Here is a 16,213-nt window from a genome sequence, read left to right on the forward strand (position 1 = left end):
TCAACTTACACACTTAACCGTGTTCCATCCAAAAGGTTGAAAAGACACCATATGAGATATGGAGTGGTAAGAGACCACATATGTCTTACATGAAGATTTGGGGTTGCGAAGTTTATGTGAAACGACAAATTTCAACTAAGCTTGAGCCCAAATCTGACCAATGCTTATTTGTGGGGGTATCCTAAAGAAACAAGAGGATATTACTTCTACAATCCTTCAGAGGGCAAAGTGTTTGTCGCTCGAACTGGAGTTTTCCTAGAAAAGGATTTTAATTCCAAAGGAACCAGTGGGAGGAAAGTAGAGCTTGAAGAAATTCAAGAATCACAAAGCATCGATACACCTATGGAGGAATTAGAGCAGGAAACACAAGTAGTTGTGTAAAAGCAACCTGCTCAAGTAGAACAAGACCAGCATAGGTCAGGCAGGATACGTCACCTACCTGAGATATATGGATATCTGATCAAGGTGATGTATTACTCATGGATCAAGATGAGCCTGTGACCTACTCATGGAATCTTCGTTTTGATGAAACAGTTAAACTGTATGGATTCATCAAGAACGAAGATGAGCCTTGTGTCTACAAGAAGGTTAGTGGGAGCATGATCGTATTCCTGGTATTATATGTAGGTGACATATTACTCATTGGAATCGATATCCCTACCCTGCAACAAGTAAAGTCTTGGTTGGGGAAATGCTTTTCTATGAAGGATCTGGGTGAAGCAGCCTATCAGAATCTATAGAGATAGATCATGAAATGCTTGGCCTAAGTCAGAGTACATAGACAAAGTGATGAGACGCTTTAATATGAATGATTCCAATCTGGTTATGTGTTTTGCTTAAATGGTGGCACTGTGAACTTGAAAAGTTCAACGCAAGATGCAGTTGTTGATTCTACAACTGAGGCCGAGTATATTGTTGCCTTAAGTGCAGCAAAGGAAGCTGTTTGGATCAATAAACTTGGCATAGTCCCTAGCATTGTGGATCCCATTGGTCTCTATTATGATAACAATGGCGTTATCGCACAAGCTAAGGAGCCTAGATCTCACCAACGATCCAAACACATACTTAGGCGTTGTGTGAAAATATGTAAAGTACTTACACTTGACAATGTTGCTAACCCACTGACAAAGCCTCTTGCGCAGCAGAAGCATGATGGCCATACTAGATCAATGGGCATACGGGGTATGCCTGATTGGCTCTAGTGCTAGTGGGAGATTGTTGGTGTAAGCCCTAGAGGCCAATACTTTTGGTACTTGTATCGAATTATTTAAAGGCATTTTCTTTATTATAGTTGATTAATAAAGTCCCTAGAATAGATAGTCCGTTTAATGTATTAAGTGTGACTTAATCATGAGAACACATTAAACATAAGGACACTATTCTTAAAGTATCCGTAGTCGAGCTTTAATGTGAAGTGGGATAACATTAAAGCATTAAGACTATTATGTTTGTAGACTGATGATCACATCTCATGGATCATGGATAAAGAGTTATCAAGTATTAAACATAGGTATGAATATTAGGAGTAATATTTATACCGGTTGACCCGCTATGAGAATACTATATAGAAAGTTATGCAAAGTGTCATAAGTTATTCTCATGGTGATAATAGTGTATACCACTCTTCGACCTGAAACCACTATGGATCCTAGATGTAGAGTCGAGTGCTTTATTGCTGATCCAACGTTGTCCATAACTGGATAACCATAAAGACAGTTGATGGGTACTCCACGAAGCATGCTGAGGGACATGAGTGTCCTAGATGGAATTTGCCAATCCTGCGTAACAGGATAAATGTCTATGGGTCCAATATTGAACTGGACAAGGGTGACACGGTCTATACCTTGTGTTCAATATAGACATAAGGGAAAAGGGGTAATTATACACATAATTATTATCACAGGAGGTTTTGTCAAATCACATGATATTTTCGTGACTTGGGTAGCAGTGATGTGTTGCTAGATACCGCTCACTGTTTATTATGTTAAATGCGTGATTTAATATAATTGCCAACGTCGCGAAAACCTATAGGGTCACACACAAAGGACGGATTGATGAGAGATAGAATAATTAAGGAACATCGTAAGGTACAGTGTACTTAAGTAGAATACGAAATATGGTAAGGTACCAAGTACTTAAGTGATTTTGGCATATTATGAGATATAGGCCAAAATGCACTTAAGTGGGCTTTTTGGCTTGAAGCCCACACAAGTGGTTCTATAAATAGAGCTCTTGTGCAGAAGCTTTGTATGGGAAAACAACACAACTGAAGAGTTGGAATTTCGTATCTCTCTCTCACTCAAAGCCTTCATTCACAAACAGCTAGCACTGCGATTGAAGGAATCCGTTCGTGTGGACTGAGTAGAGACGTTGTCATCGTTCAACGTTCGTGATCGCCCCGTGGATCTGTACCAAAGGTTTTGATCATTATCAGAGATCTGTACCAAAGGTTTGAATCGCCACAAGAGGTAACGATTCTATCACTGATCATGCCCATTCGTAAGGATCACTAAATGGAGAAATTTTTAAATTCCGCTGCGCCTTGGATGGCTATTCTCCAACAGTGGTATCAGAGCCACTTACGAAACCATGAATCTGATATATGTTTTTGTTATGTAATAATATGATTAAAACAGAATGAATCAAAGGTTAAATTGAGATCGATCAAGTTACATATATGTGATATATGTAACCCTGATGCAAAATACATTATATACGATATAATGTTCTTGTTTCGTTCATTCAAAACCTCGATGATTGTTTTCCTTTGAGCGATCAATGGTCGTTTGCTTCTTGAACCGACATTAGTATGGTGAAGCAATGACGTGTTGATCAATCATACTGAATTAACAATCGAGACGTGTTTGACGGTCTGAAATTGGTGCATTAGGGTTAGTGACGGCACAAGGGTTATGTTGTCAGAGAGTTATGCGATTGGGGTTTGAACGCACAAGAGTTCTGCTTCCTAAACACTTTTTGGAACAGTGTTAACCGGTTAACGCGTATGGTTAACCGGTTAACGGAATGCGAAATAAAATTTTTGAGATTTTTTAACAGTGTTAACCGGTTAACGCATATGGTTAACCGGTTAACGCAAGGCGGAAAACAGTTTTCCAAGACATTTTCAAACAGTGTTAACCGGTTAACGCATTTGGTTAACCGGTTAACGCAAGGCAGAAAACAATTTTTTCAGATTTCAAAACAGTGTTAACCGGTTAACGCATATGGTTAACCGGTTAACGCAAGGAAATTTTCGCCCATTCGGCTAACTCAGTGCTTTAAAAGTGTCAAGTGTTGATACGAAAAGCGACATCGATTTTAAATGAATTGTTCATTAAAATGTGATGATCGGTCGTCGAAATTTAATTTGATTAATTAAAGGAATTAATTATCATAATAATAAAGTGTTTATTATTGTCTTGTGGTGATCGGTTATGGCCTTAGTTTTCCTTTGTTTTGTTTTGGGATTTTAAAATACGACCTGCGTGTCGTGCCTCTCTCTTGATCTCCCAAATGTAACTTCTTTTCTCATCTCACTCCCTCGTATGTAAAACGAGTTTCCTTCATGTAATGCAATGATATGAAGAAAGCAAAGGAGTTAGTGCCAAAGGAGGACAACCTTGAAGATCTTGCTTGGAGAAGCTTAGATCGTTGTAGGTTAGCTTAGGTTCTCTCATTGGCTTGGGAGAACAATTGCGCTAGGGGCCATAACTGTTTCATTTTGTTTGTATGTATGTTGATGCATGTGAATGTATGTTGATGCATGTGAGAGACGGTTTATATGATAAACAAGCCGGTGAGATCAGAAAATTGCAATTCCCTCAAAACTAAATATTAAGTTTTAAGCTTTCCAAGTTTTAACACTCATCAAGACTAGTATCGAATAATGTAGGTTTCGCCTACGCGAGGTGCATGTTCTATATTAGTAAGGTGCGATGGGATAATTGTAATATCCAACTGTTAAAACAATGGGTCAAACTTAACTAAACAAATTATAATAAGATTATATATATGTTTAGAAGCAAGAGTTGGGAATGATCCATATGATGGATTGAAATAAGGAGTTATTCACCCAACTGAAATTTTCGAGAGTTGTATGAGATACAATTGGAAGGAGTTCCTACCTAAATAACCTAGTTTTGTGTAATCCGCCTACGCGGACTTAGAACGAAGTGAAATATGGATCTCGACCCACTAGAAAATCTTCCAACGGGATTTTCCGAATCAAATGATGAGGGTCATCTGTTTTGAATAAAATAGTGGGAGCATGTTTAATTAAAGGCCTAATTGAATATGTCAATGATACTTATATTTTCATTAATCCTTATGTAGATTACCATGACAACAAACACCTCTAACAACATCCTGCGATCAATCCTTGATAAGGAAAAATTGTCTGGGACAAATTTTCTGGATTGGCACCGAAACCTGAGGATTATCCTCAAACATGATAAAAAGCTGTATGTCTTGGAGACACCTGTTCCTGAATAGGAACCTCCTAGTTCTGCACCCAAGGCAGAAAGAGATGCTTATAAGAAGCATGTCGATGATGCCAATGAAACTGCTTGTCTCATGCTAGCTACCATGAACTCAGAATTGCAAAAGCAACATGAGAACATGTCAGCGTTCGATATGATCGAACACCTGAAGTTGCTCTATCAAGAGCAAGCAAGGCATGAGAGGTTTGAAGTTTCAAAAGCCCTTTTTCAAAGCAAGTTAGCTGAGGGAGCCCCTGTAGGTCCCCATGTACTCAAGATGATTGGGTATGTGGAAAACCTTGAGAGATTGGGTTTTCCCCTCGAAAAGGAACTTGCAACTGACTTGATCTTGCAATCGTTGCCAGATAGTTTCAGTCAATTTGTCCTAAATTTCAATATGATTGATATGGACAAATCTCTTCCTGAACTGCTCGCCATGTTAAGATCTGCCGAGCAGAATCTGAAGTCAAAAGGGAAGTCCATTCTGATGATCGGAAATGGAAAGAGACAGAACAAAAGGCCCACTAAGCATAGTGATAAGGGGAAGGGCAAGGAAGTTGCCAATCCCAGACCCACTGCTGCTTTGAAGCCTAGTGGAGGCATAGCAAAAGAAGGCACCTGCTTCCATTGCGGTAAGACCGGACACTGGAAGAGGAACTGCCCAAAGTACCTGGAAGATAAGAAGAATGGAGTAGAGACTTCAACTTTAGGTATTTTTGTTATTAATTTATCTACTTCTATATCATGAGTATTAGATACTGGACGCGGTTCTCACATTTGTACAAATGTGTAGGAACTAAAAGGGAGTAGAGATTTGGCAAAAGGTGAAGTCGACCTACGAGTTGGCTATGGAGCAAAGGTTGCTGCTTTAGCCGTAGGAACTTTTTGTAGTGACTTTACCTAGTGGTTTAATAATTCAGTTAGAGAACTGTTATTATGTACCTGCAATTAGCAGGAATATTATTTCCATTGCTTGTTTGGACAAGTTTGGTTTTTCATTTATAATAAAGAACAATTGTTGCTCAATTTATTTGAATGATATATTCTACTGCACAAATGAACAATGGACTATATGTCCTTGATCTTGAAATGCCTATTAATAACATTAATACAAAAGGATGAAACCTAACGAGTCAAAACCAACTAGGTAAGAATATTAAAACTCTTCGATCAGATCGAAGTGATGAGTATTTAATCCTAGAGTTTGATGACCATCTGAAAGAGTGTGGGATCCTATCCCAACTTACTCCTCCTGAAACATCCCAATGGAAGGGTGTATCTGAGAGAAGAAATCGAACCCTGTTGGACATGGTCCGATCCATGATGAGTCACACCAATCTTCCAAACTCCTTTTGAGGACATACACCATTGACATCAACTTACACACTTAACCGTGTTCCATCCAAAAGGTTGAAAAGACACCATATGAGATATGGAGTGGTAAGAGACCACATATGTCTTACATGAAGATTTGGGGTTGCGAAGTTTATGTGAAACGACAAATTTCAACTAAGCTTGAGCCCAAGTCTGACCAATGCTTATTTGTGGGGGTATCCTAAAGAAACAAGAGGATATTACTTCTACAATCCTTCAGAGGGCAAAGTGTTTGTCGCTCGAACTGGAGTTTTCCTAGAAAAGGATTTTAATTCCAAAGGAACCAGTGGGAGGAAAGTAGAGCTTGAAGAAATTCAAGAATCACAAAGCATCGATACACCTATGGAGGAATTAGAGCAGGAAACACAAGTAGTTGTGTAAAAGCAACCTGCTCAAGTAGAACAAGACCAGCATAGGTCAGGCAGGATACGTCACCTACCTGAGATATATGGATATCTGATCAAGGTGATGTATTACTCATGGATCAAGATGAGCCTGTGACCTACTCATGGAATCTTCGCTTTGATGAAACAGTTAAACTGTATGGATTCATCAAGAACGAAGATGAGCCTTGTGTCTACAAGAAGGTTAGTGGGAGCATGATCGTATTCCTGGTATTATATGTAGGTGACATATTACTCATTGGAATCGATATCCCTACCCTGCAACAAGTAAAGTCTTGGTTGGGGAAATGCTTTTCTATGAAGGATCTGGGTGAAACAGCCTATCAGAATCTATAGAGATAGATCATGAAATGCTTGGCCTAAGTCAGAGTACATAGACAAAGTGATGAGACGCTTTAATATGAATGATTCCAATCTGGTTATGTGTTTTGCTTAAATGGTGGCTCTGTGAACTTGAAAAGTTCAACGCATGATGCAGTTGTTGATTCTACAACTGAGGCCGAGTATATTGCTGCCTTAAGTGCAGCAAAGGAAGCTGTTTGGATCAATAAACTTGGCATAGTCCCTAGCATTGTGGATCCCATTGGTCTCTATTATTATAACAATGGTGTTATCTCACAAGCTAAGGAGCCTAGATCTCACCAACGATCCAAACACATACTTAGGCGTTGTGTGAATATATGTAAAGTACCTACACTTGACAATGTTGCTAACCCACTGACAAAGCCTCTTGCGCAGCAGAAGCATGATGGCCATACTAGATCAATGGGCATACGGGGTATGCCTGATTGGCTCTAGTGCTAGTGGGAGATTGTTGGTGTAAGCCCTAGAGGCCAATACTTTTGGTACTTGTATCGAATTATTTAAAGGCATTTTCTTTATTATGGTTGATTAATAAAGTCCCTAGAATAGATAGTCCGTTTAATGTATTAAGTGTGACTTAATCATGAGAACACATTAAACATAAGGACAATATTCTCAAAGTATCCGTAGTCGAGCTTTAATGTGAAGTGGGATAACATTAAAGCATTAAGACTATTATGTTTGTAGACTGATGATCACATCTCATGGATCATGGATAAAGAGTTATCAAGTATTAAACATAGGTATGAATATTAGGAGTAATATTTATACCGGATTGACCCGCTATGAGAATACTATATAGAAAGTTATGCAAAGTGTCATAAGTTATTCTCATGGTGATAATAGTGTATACCACTCTTCGACCTGAAACCACTATGGATCCTAGATGTAGAGTCGAGTGTTTTATTGTTGATCCAACATTGTCCGTAACTGGATAACCATAAAGACAGTTGATGGGTACTCCACGAAGCATGCTGAGGGACATGAGTGTCCTAGATGGAATTTGCCAATCCTGCGTAACAGGATAAATGTCTATGGGCCCAATATTGAACTGGACAAGGGTGACACGGTCTATACCTTGTGTTCAATATAGACATAAGGGCAAAGTGGTAATTATACACATAATTATTATCACAGGAGGTTTTGTCAGATCACATGACATTTTCGTGACTTGGGTAGCAGTGATGTGTTGCTAGATACTGCTCACTGTTTATTATGTTAAATGCATGATTTAATATAATTGCCAACGTCGCGAAAACCTATAGGGTCACACACAAAGGACGGATTGATGAGAGATAGAATAATTAAGGAACATCGTAAGGTACGGTGTACTTAAGTAGAATACGAAATATGGTAAGGTACCAAGTACTTAAGTGATTTTGGCATATTATGAGATATAGGCCAAAATGCACTTAAGTGGGCTCTTTGGCTTGAAGCCCACACAAGTGGTTCTATAAATAGAGCTCTTGTGCAGAAGCTTTGTATGGGAAAACAGCACAACTGAAGAGTTGGAATTTCGTATCTCTCTCTCACTCAAAGCCTTCATTCACAAACAGCTAGCACTGCGATTGAAGGAATCCGTTCGTGTGGACTGAGTAGAGACGTTGTCATCGTTCAACGTTCGTGATCGCCCCGTGGATCTGTACCAAAGGTTTTGATCATTATCAGAGATCTGCACCAAAGGTTTGAATCGCCACAAGAGGTAACGATTCTATCACTGATCATGCCCATTCGTAAGGATCACTAAATGGAGAAATTTTTAAATTCCGCTGCGCCTTGGATGGCTATTCTCCAACAGTGGTATCAGAGCCACTTACGAAACCATGAATCTGATATCTGTTTTTGTTATGTAATAATATGATTAAAACAGAATGAATCAAAGGTTAAATTGAGATCGATCAAGTTACATATATGTGATATATGTAACCCTGATGCAAAATACATTATATACGATATAATGTTCTTGTTTCGTTCATTCAAAACCTCGATGATTGTTTTCCTTTGAGCGATCAATGGTCGTTTGCTTCTTGATCCGACATTAGTATGGTGAAGCAATGATGTGTTGATCAATCATACTGAATTAACAATCGAGACGTGTTTGACGGTCTGAAATTGGTGCATTAGGGTTAGTGACGGCACAAGGGTTGTGTTGTCAGAGAGTTATGCGATTGGGGTTTGAACGCACAAGAGTTCTGCTTCCTAAACACTTTTTGGAACAGTGTTAACCGGTTAACGCGTATGGTTAACCAGTTAACGGAATGCGAAATAAAATTTTTGAGATTTTTTAACAGTGTTAACCGGTTAACGCATATGGTTAACCGGTTAACGCAAGGCGGAAAATAGTTTTCCAAGACATTTTCAAACAGTGTTAACCGGTTAACGCATTTGGTTAACCGGTTAACGCAAGGCAGAAAACAATTTTTTCAGATTTCAAAACAGTGTTAACCGGTTAACGCATATGGTTAACCGGTTAACGCAAGGAAATTTTCGCCCATTCGGCTAACTCAGTGCTTTAAAAGTGTCAAGTATTGATACGAAAAGCGACATCGATTTTAAATGAATTGTTCATTAAAATGTGATGATCGGTCGTCGAAATTTAATTTGATTAATTAAAGGAATTAATTATAATAATAATAAAGTGTTTATTATTGTCTTGTGGTGATCGGTTATGGCCTTAGTTTTCCTTTGTTTTGTTTTGGGATTTTAAAATATGACCTGCGTGTCGTGCCTCTCTCTTGATCTCCCAAATGTAACTTCTTTTCTCATCTCACATCCTCGTATGTAAAACGAGTTTCTTTCATGTAATGCAATGATATGAAGAAAGCAAAGGAGTTAGTGCCAAAGGAGGACAACCTTGAAGATCTTGCTTGGAGAAGCTTAGATCGTTGTAGGTTAGCTTAGGTTCTCTCATTGGCTTGGGAGAACAATTGCGCTAGGGGCCATAACTGTTTCATTTTGTTTGTATGTATGTTGATGCATGTGAATGTATGTTGATGCATGTGAGAGGCGGTTTATATGATAAACAAGCCGGTGAGATCAGAAAATTGCAATTCCCTCAAAACTAAATATTAAGTTTTAAGCTTTCCAAGTTTTAACACTCATCAAGACTAGTATCGAATAATGTAGGTTTCGCCTACGCGAGGTGCATGTTCTATATTAGTAAGGTGCGATGGGATAATTGTAATATCCAACTGTTAAAACAATGGGTCAAACTTAACTAAACAAATTATAATAAGATTATATATATGTTTAGAAGCAAGAGTTGGGAATGATCCATATGATGGATTGGAATAAGGAGTTATTCACCCAACTGAAATTTTCGAGAGTTGTATGAGATACAATTGGAAGGAATTCCTACCTAAATAACCTAGTTTTGTGTAATCCGCCTACGCGGACTTAGAACGAAGTGAAATATGGATCTCGACCCACTAGAAAATCTTCCAACGGGATTTTCCGAATCAAATGATGAGGGTCATCTGTTTTGAATAAAATAGTGGGAGCATGTTTAATTAAAGGCCTAATTGAATATGTCAATGATACTTATATTTTCATTAATCCTTATGTAGATTACCATGACAACAAACACCTCTAACAACATCCTGCGATCAATCCTTGATAAGGAAAAATTGTCTGGGACAAATTTTCTGGATTGGCACCGAAACCTGAGGATTATCCTCAAACATGATAAAAAGCTGTATGTCTTGGAGACACCTGTTCCTGAATAGGAACCTCCTAGTTCTGCACCCAAGGCAGAAAGAGATGCTTATAAGAAGCATGTCGATGATGCCAATGAAACTGCGTGTCTCATGCTAGCTACCATGAACTCAGAATTGCAAAAGCAACATGAGAACATGTCAGCGTTCGATATGATCGAACACCTGAAGTTGCTCTATCAAGAGCAAGCAAGGCATGAGAGGTTTGAAGTTTCAAAAGCCCTTTTTCAAAGCAAGTTAGCTGAGGGAGCCCCTGTAGGTCCCCATGTACTCAAGATGATTGGGTATGTGGAAAACCTTGAGAGATTGGGTTTTCCCCTCGAAAAGGAACTTGCAACTGACTTGATCTTGCAATCGTTGCCAGATAGTTTCAGTCAATTTGTCCTAAATTTCAATATGATTGATATGGACAAATCTCTTCCTGAACTGCTCGCCATGTTAAGAACTGCCGAGCAGAATCTGAAGTCAAAAGGGAAGTCCATTCTGATGATCGGAAATGGAAAGAGACAGAACAAAAGGCCCACTAAGCATAGTGATAAGGGGAAGGGCAAGAAAGTTGCCAATCCCAGACCCACTGCTGCTTTGAAGCCTAGTGGAGGCATAGCAAAAGAAGGCACCTGCTTCCATTGCGGTAAGACCGGACACTGGAAGAGGAACTGCCCAAAGTACCTGGAAGATAAGAAGAATGGAGTAGAGACTTCAACTTCAGGTATTTTTGTTATTAATTTATCTACTTCTATATCATGAGTATTAGATACTGGATGCGGTTATCACATTTGTACAAATGTGCAGGAACTAAAAGGGAGTAGAGATTTGGCAAAAGGTGAAGTCGACCTACGAGTTGGCTATGGAGCAAAGGTTGCTGCTTTAGCCGTAGGAACTTTTTGTAGTGACTTTACCTAGTGGTTTAATAATTCAGTTAGAGAACTGTTATTATGTACCTGCAATTAGCAGGAATATTATTTCCATTGCTTGTTTGGACAAGTTTGGTTTTTCATTTATAATAAAGAACAATTGTTGCTCAATTTATTTGAATGATATATTCTACTGCACAAATGAACAATGGACTATATGTCCTTGATCTTGAAATGCCTATTAATAACATTAATACAAAAGGATGAAACCTAACGAGTCAAAACCAACTAGGTAAGAATATTAAAACTCTTCGATCAGATCGAAGTGATGAGTATTTAATCCTAGAGTTTGATGACCATCTGAAAGAGTGTGGGATCCTATCCCAACTTACTCCTCCTGAAACATCCCAATGGAAGGGTGTATCTGAGAGAAGAAATCGAACCCTGTTGGACATGGTCCGATCCATGATGAGTCACACCAATCTTCCAAACTCCTTTTGAGGACATACACCATTGACATCAACTTACACACTTAACCGTGTTCCATCCAAAAGGTTGAAAAGACACCATATGAGATATGGAGTGGTAAGAGACCACATATGTCTTACATGAAGATTTGGGGTTGCGAAGTTTATGTGAAACGACAAATTTCAACTAAGCTTGAGCCCAAATTTGACCAATGCTTATTTGTGGGGGTATCCTAAAGAAACAAGAGGATATTACTTCTACAATCCTTCAGAGGGCAAAGTGTTTGTCGCTCGAACTGGAGTTTTCCTAGAAAAGGATTTTAATTCCAAAGGAACCAGTGGGAGGAAAGTAGAGCTTGAAGAAATTCAAGAATCACAAAGCATCGATACACCTATGGAGGAATTAGAGCAGGAAACACAAGTAGTTGTGTAAAAGCAACCTGCTCAAGTAGAACAAGACCAGCATAGGTCAGGCAGGATACGTCACCTACCTGAGATATATGGATATCTGATCAAGGTGATGTATTACTCATGGATCAAGATGAGCCTGTGACCTACTCATGGAATCTTCGTTTTGATGAAACAGTTAAACTGTATGGATTCATCAAGAACGAAGATGAGCCTTGTGTCTACAAGAAGGTTAGTGGGAGCATGATCGTATTCCTGGTATTATATGTAGGTGACATATTACTCATTGGAATCGATATCCCTACCCTGCAACAAGTAAAGTCTTGGTTGGGGAAATGCTTTTCTATGAAGGATCTGGGTGAAGCAGCCTATCAGAATCTATAGAGATAGATCATGAAATGCTTGGCCTAAGTCAGAGTACATAGACAAAGTGATGAGACGCTTTAATATGAATGATTCCAATCTGGTTATGTGTTTTGCTTAAATGGTGGCACTGTGAGCTTGAAAAGTTCAACGCATGATGCAGTTGTTGATTCTACAACTGAGGCCGAGTATATTGCTGCCTTAAGTGCAGCAAAGGAAGCTGTTTGGATCAATAAACTTGGCATAGTCCCTAGCATTGTGGATCCCATTGGTCTCTATTATGATAACAATGGTGTTATCGCACAAGCTAAGGAGCCTAGATCTCACCAACGATCCAAACACATACTTAGGCATTGTGTGAATATATGTAAAGTACCTACACTTGACAATGTTCCTAACCCACTGACAAAGCCTCTTGCGCAGCAGAAGCATGATGGCCATACTAGATCAATGGGCATACGGGGTATGCCTGATTGGCTCTAGTGCTAGTGGGAGATTGTTGGTGTAAGCCCTAGAGGCCAATACTTTTGGTACTTGTATCGAATTATTTAAAGGCATTTTCTTTATTATGGTTGATTAATAAAGTCCCTAGAATAGATAGTCCGTTTAATGTATTAAGTGTGACTTAATCATGAGAACACATTAAACATAAGGACACTATTCTTAAAGTATCTGTAGTCGAGCTTTAATGTGAAGTGGGATAACATTAAAGCATTAAGACTATTATGTTTGTAGACTGATGATCACATCTCATGGATCATGGATAAAGAGTTATCAAGTATTAAACATAGGTATGAATATTAGGAGTAATATTTATACCGGATTGACCCGCTATGAGAATACTATATAGAAAGTTATGCAAAGTGTCATAAGTTATTCTCATGGTGATAATAGTGTATACCACTCTTCGACCTGAAACCACTATGGATCCTAGATGTAGAGTCGAGTGCTTTATTGCTGATCCAACGTTGTCCGTAACTGGATAACCATAAAGACAGTTGATGGGTACTCCACGAAGCATGCTGAGGGACATGAGTGTCCTAGATGGAATTTTCCAATCCTGCGTAACAGGATAAATGTCTATGGGCCCAATATTGAACTGGACAAGGGTGACACGGTCTATACCTTGTGTTCAGTATAGACATAAGGGCAAAGGGGTAATTATACACATAATTATTATCACAGGAGGTTTTGTCAGATCACATGACATTTTCGTGACTTGGGTAGCAGTGATGTGTTGCTAGATACTGCTCACTGTTTATTATGTTAAATGCGTGATTTAATATAATTGCCAACGTCGCGAAAACCTATAGGGTCACACATAAAGGACGGATTGATGAGAGATAGAATAATTAAGGAACATCGTAAGGTACGGTGTACTTAAGTAGAATACGAAATATGGTAAGGTACCAAGTACTTAAGTGATTTTGGCATATTATGAGATATAGGCCAAAATGCACTTAAGTGGGCTTTTTGGCTTGAAGCCCACACAAGTGGTTCTATAAATAGAGCTCTTGTGCAGAAGCTTTGTGTGGGAAAACAACACAACTGAAGAGTTGGAATTTCGTATCTCTCTCTCACTCAAAGCCTTCATTCACAAACAACTAGCACTGCGATTGAAGGAATCCGTTTGTGTGGACTGAGTAGAGACATTGTCATCGTTCAACGTTCGTGATCGCCCCGTGGATCTGTACCAAAGGTTTTGATCATTATCAGAGATCTGCACCAAAGGTTTGAATCGCCACAAGAGGTAACGATTCTATCACTTATCATGCCCATTCGTAAGGATCACTAAATGGAGAAATTTTTAAATTCCGCTGCGCCTTGGATGGCTATTCTCCAACAGTGGTATCAGAGCCACTTACGAAACCATGAATCTGATATCTGTTTTTGTTATGTAATAATATGATTAAAACAGAATGAATCAAAGGTTAAATTGAGATCGATCAAGTTACATATATGTGATATATGTAACCCTGATGCAAAATACATTATATACGATATAATGTTCTTGTTTCGTTCATTCAAAACCTCGATGATTGTTTTCCTTTGAGCGATCAATGGTCGTTTGCTTCTTGATCCGACATTAGTATGGTGAAGCAATGACGTGTTGATCAATCATACTGAATTAACAATCGAGACGTGTTTGACGGTCTGAAATTGGTGCATTAGGGTTAGTGACGGCACAAGGGTTGTGTTGTCAGAGAGTTATGCGATTGGGGTTTGAACGCACAAGAGTTCTGCTTCCTAAACACTTTTTGGAACAGTGTTAACCGGTTAACGCGTATGGTTAACCGGTTAACGAAATGCGAAATAAAATTTTTGAGATTTTTTAACAGTGTTAACCGGTTAACGCATATGGTTAACCGGTTAACGCAAGGCGGAAAACAGTTTTCCAAGACATTTTCAAACAGTGTTAACCGGTTAACGCATTTGGTTAACCGGTTAACGCAAGGCAGAAAACAATTTTTTCAGATTTCAAAACAGTGTTAACCGGTTAACGCATATGGTTAACCGGTTAACGCAAGGAAATTTTCGCCCATTCGGCTAACTCAATGCTTTAAAAGTGTCAAGTGTTGATACGAAAAGCGACATCGATTTTAAATGAATTGTTCATTAAAATGTGATGATCGGTCGTCGAAATTTAATTTGATTAATTAAAGGAATTAATTATAATAATAATAAAGTGTTTATTATTGTCTTGTGGTGATCGGTTATGGCCTTAGTTTTCCTTTGTTTTGTTTTGGGATTTTAAAATACGACCTGCGTGTCGTGCCTCTCTCTTGATCTCCCAAATGTAACTTCTTTTCTCATCTCACTCCCTCGTATGTAAAACGAGTTTCTTTCATGTAATGCAATGATATGAAGAAAGCAAAGGAGTTAGTGCCAAAGGAGGACAACCTTGAAGATCTTGCTTGGAGAAGCTTAGATCGTTGTAGGTTAGCTTAGGTTCTCTCATTGGCTTGGGAGAACAATTGCGCTAGGGGCCATAACTGTTTCATTTTGTTTGTATGTATGTTGATGCATGTGAATGTATGTTGATGCATGTGAGAGACGGTTTATATGATAAACAAGCCGGTGAGATCAGAAAATTGCAATTCCCTCAAAACTAAATATTAAGTTTTAAGCTTTCCAAGTTTTAACACTCATCAAGACTAGTATCGAATAATGTAGGTTTCGCCTACGCGAGGTGCATGTTCTATATTAGTAAGGTGCGATGGGATAATTGTAATATCCAACTGTTAAAACAATGGGTCAAACTTAACTAAACAAATTATAATAAGATTATATATATGTTTAGAAGCAAGAGTTGGGAATGATCCATATGATGGATTGGAATAAGGAGTTATTCACCCAACTGAAATTTTCGAGAGTTGTATGAGATACAATTGGAAGGAGTTCCTACCTAAATAACCTAGTTTTGTGTAATCCGCCTACGCGGACTTAGAACGAAGTGAAATATGGATCTCGACCCACTAGAAAATCTTCCAACGGGATTTTCCGAATCAAATGATGAGGGTCATCTGTTTTGAATAAAATAGTGGGAGCATGTTTAATTAAAGGCCTAATTGAATATGTCAATGATACTTATATTTTCATTAATCCTTATGTAGATTACCATGACAACAAACACCTCTAACAACATCCTGCGATCAATCCTTGATAAGGAAAAATTGTCTGGGACAAATTTTCTGGATTGGCACCGAAACCTGAGGATTGTCCTCAAACATGATAAAAAGCTGTATGTCTTGGAGACACCTGTTCCTGAAGAGGAACCTCCTAGTTCTG

At 38.6% G+C, this 16,213-nt stretch overlaps 1 pseudogene; it reads right to left on the bottom strand.

Moving 5' to 3' along the window:
• LOC127136745 (ATP synthase subunit alpha, mitochondrial-like) overlaps positions 1–16,213 on the bottom strand; it is a 46,130-nt pseudogene that overhangs the window by 477 nt on the left and 29,440 nt on the right.

This window comes from Lathyrus oleraceus, chromosome 4, assembly GCF_024323335.1.
Source record: "Lathyrus oleraceus cultivar Zhongwan6 chromosome 4, CAAS_Psat_ZW6_1.0, whole genome shotgun sequence".
NCBI classification, from domain to species: Eukaryota; Viridiplantae; Streptophyta; class Magnoliopsida; order Fabales; family Fabaceae; genus Lathyrus; species Lathyrus oleraceus.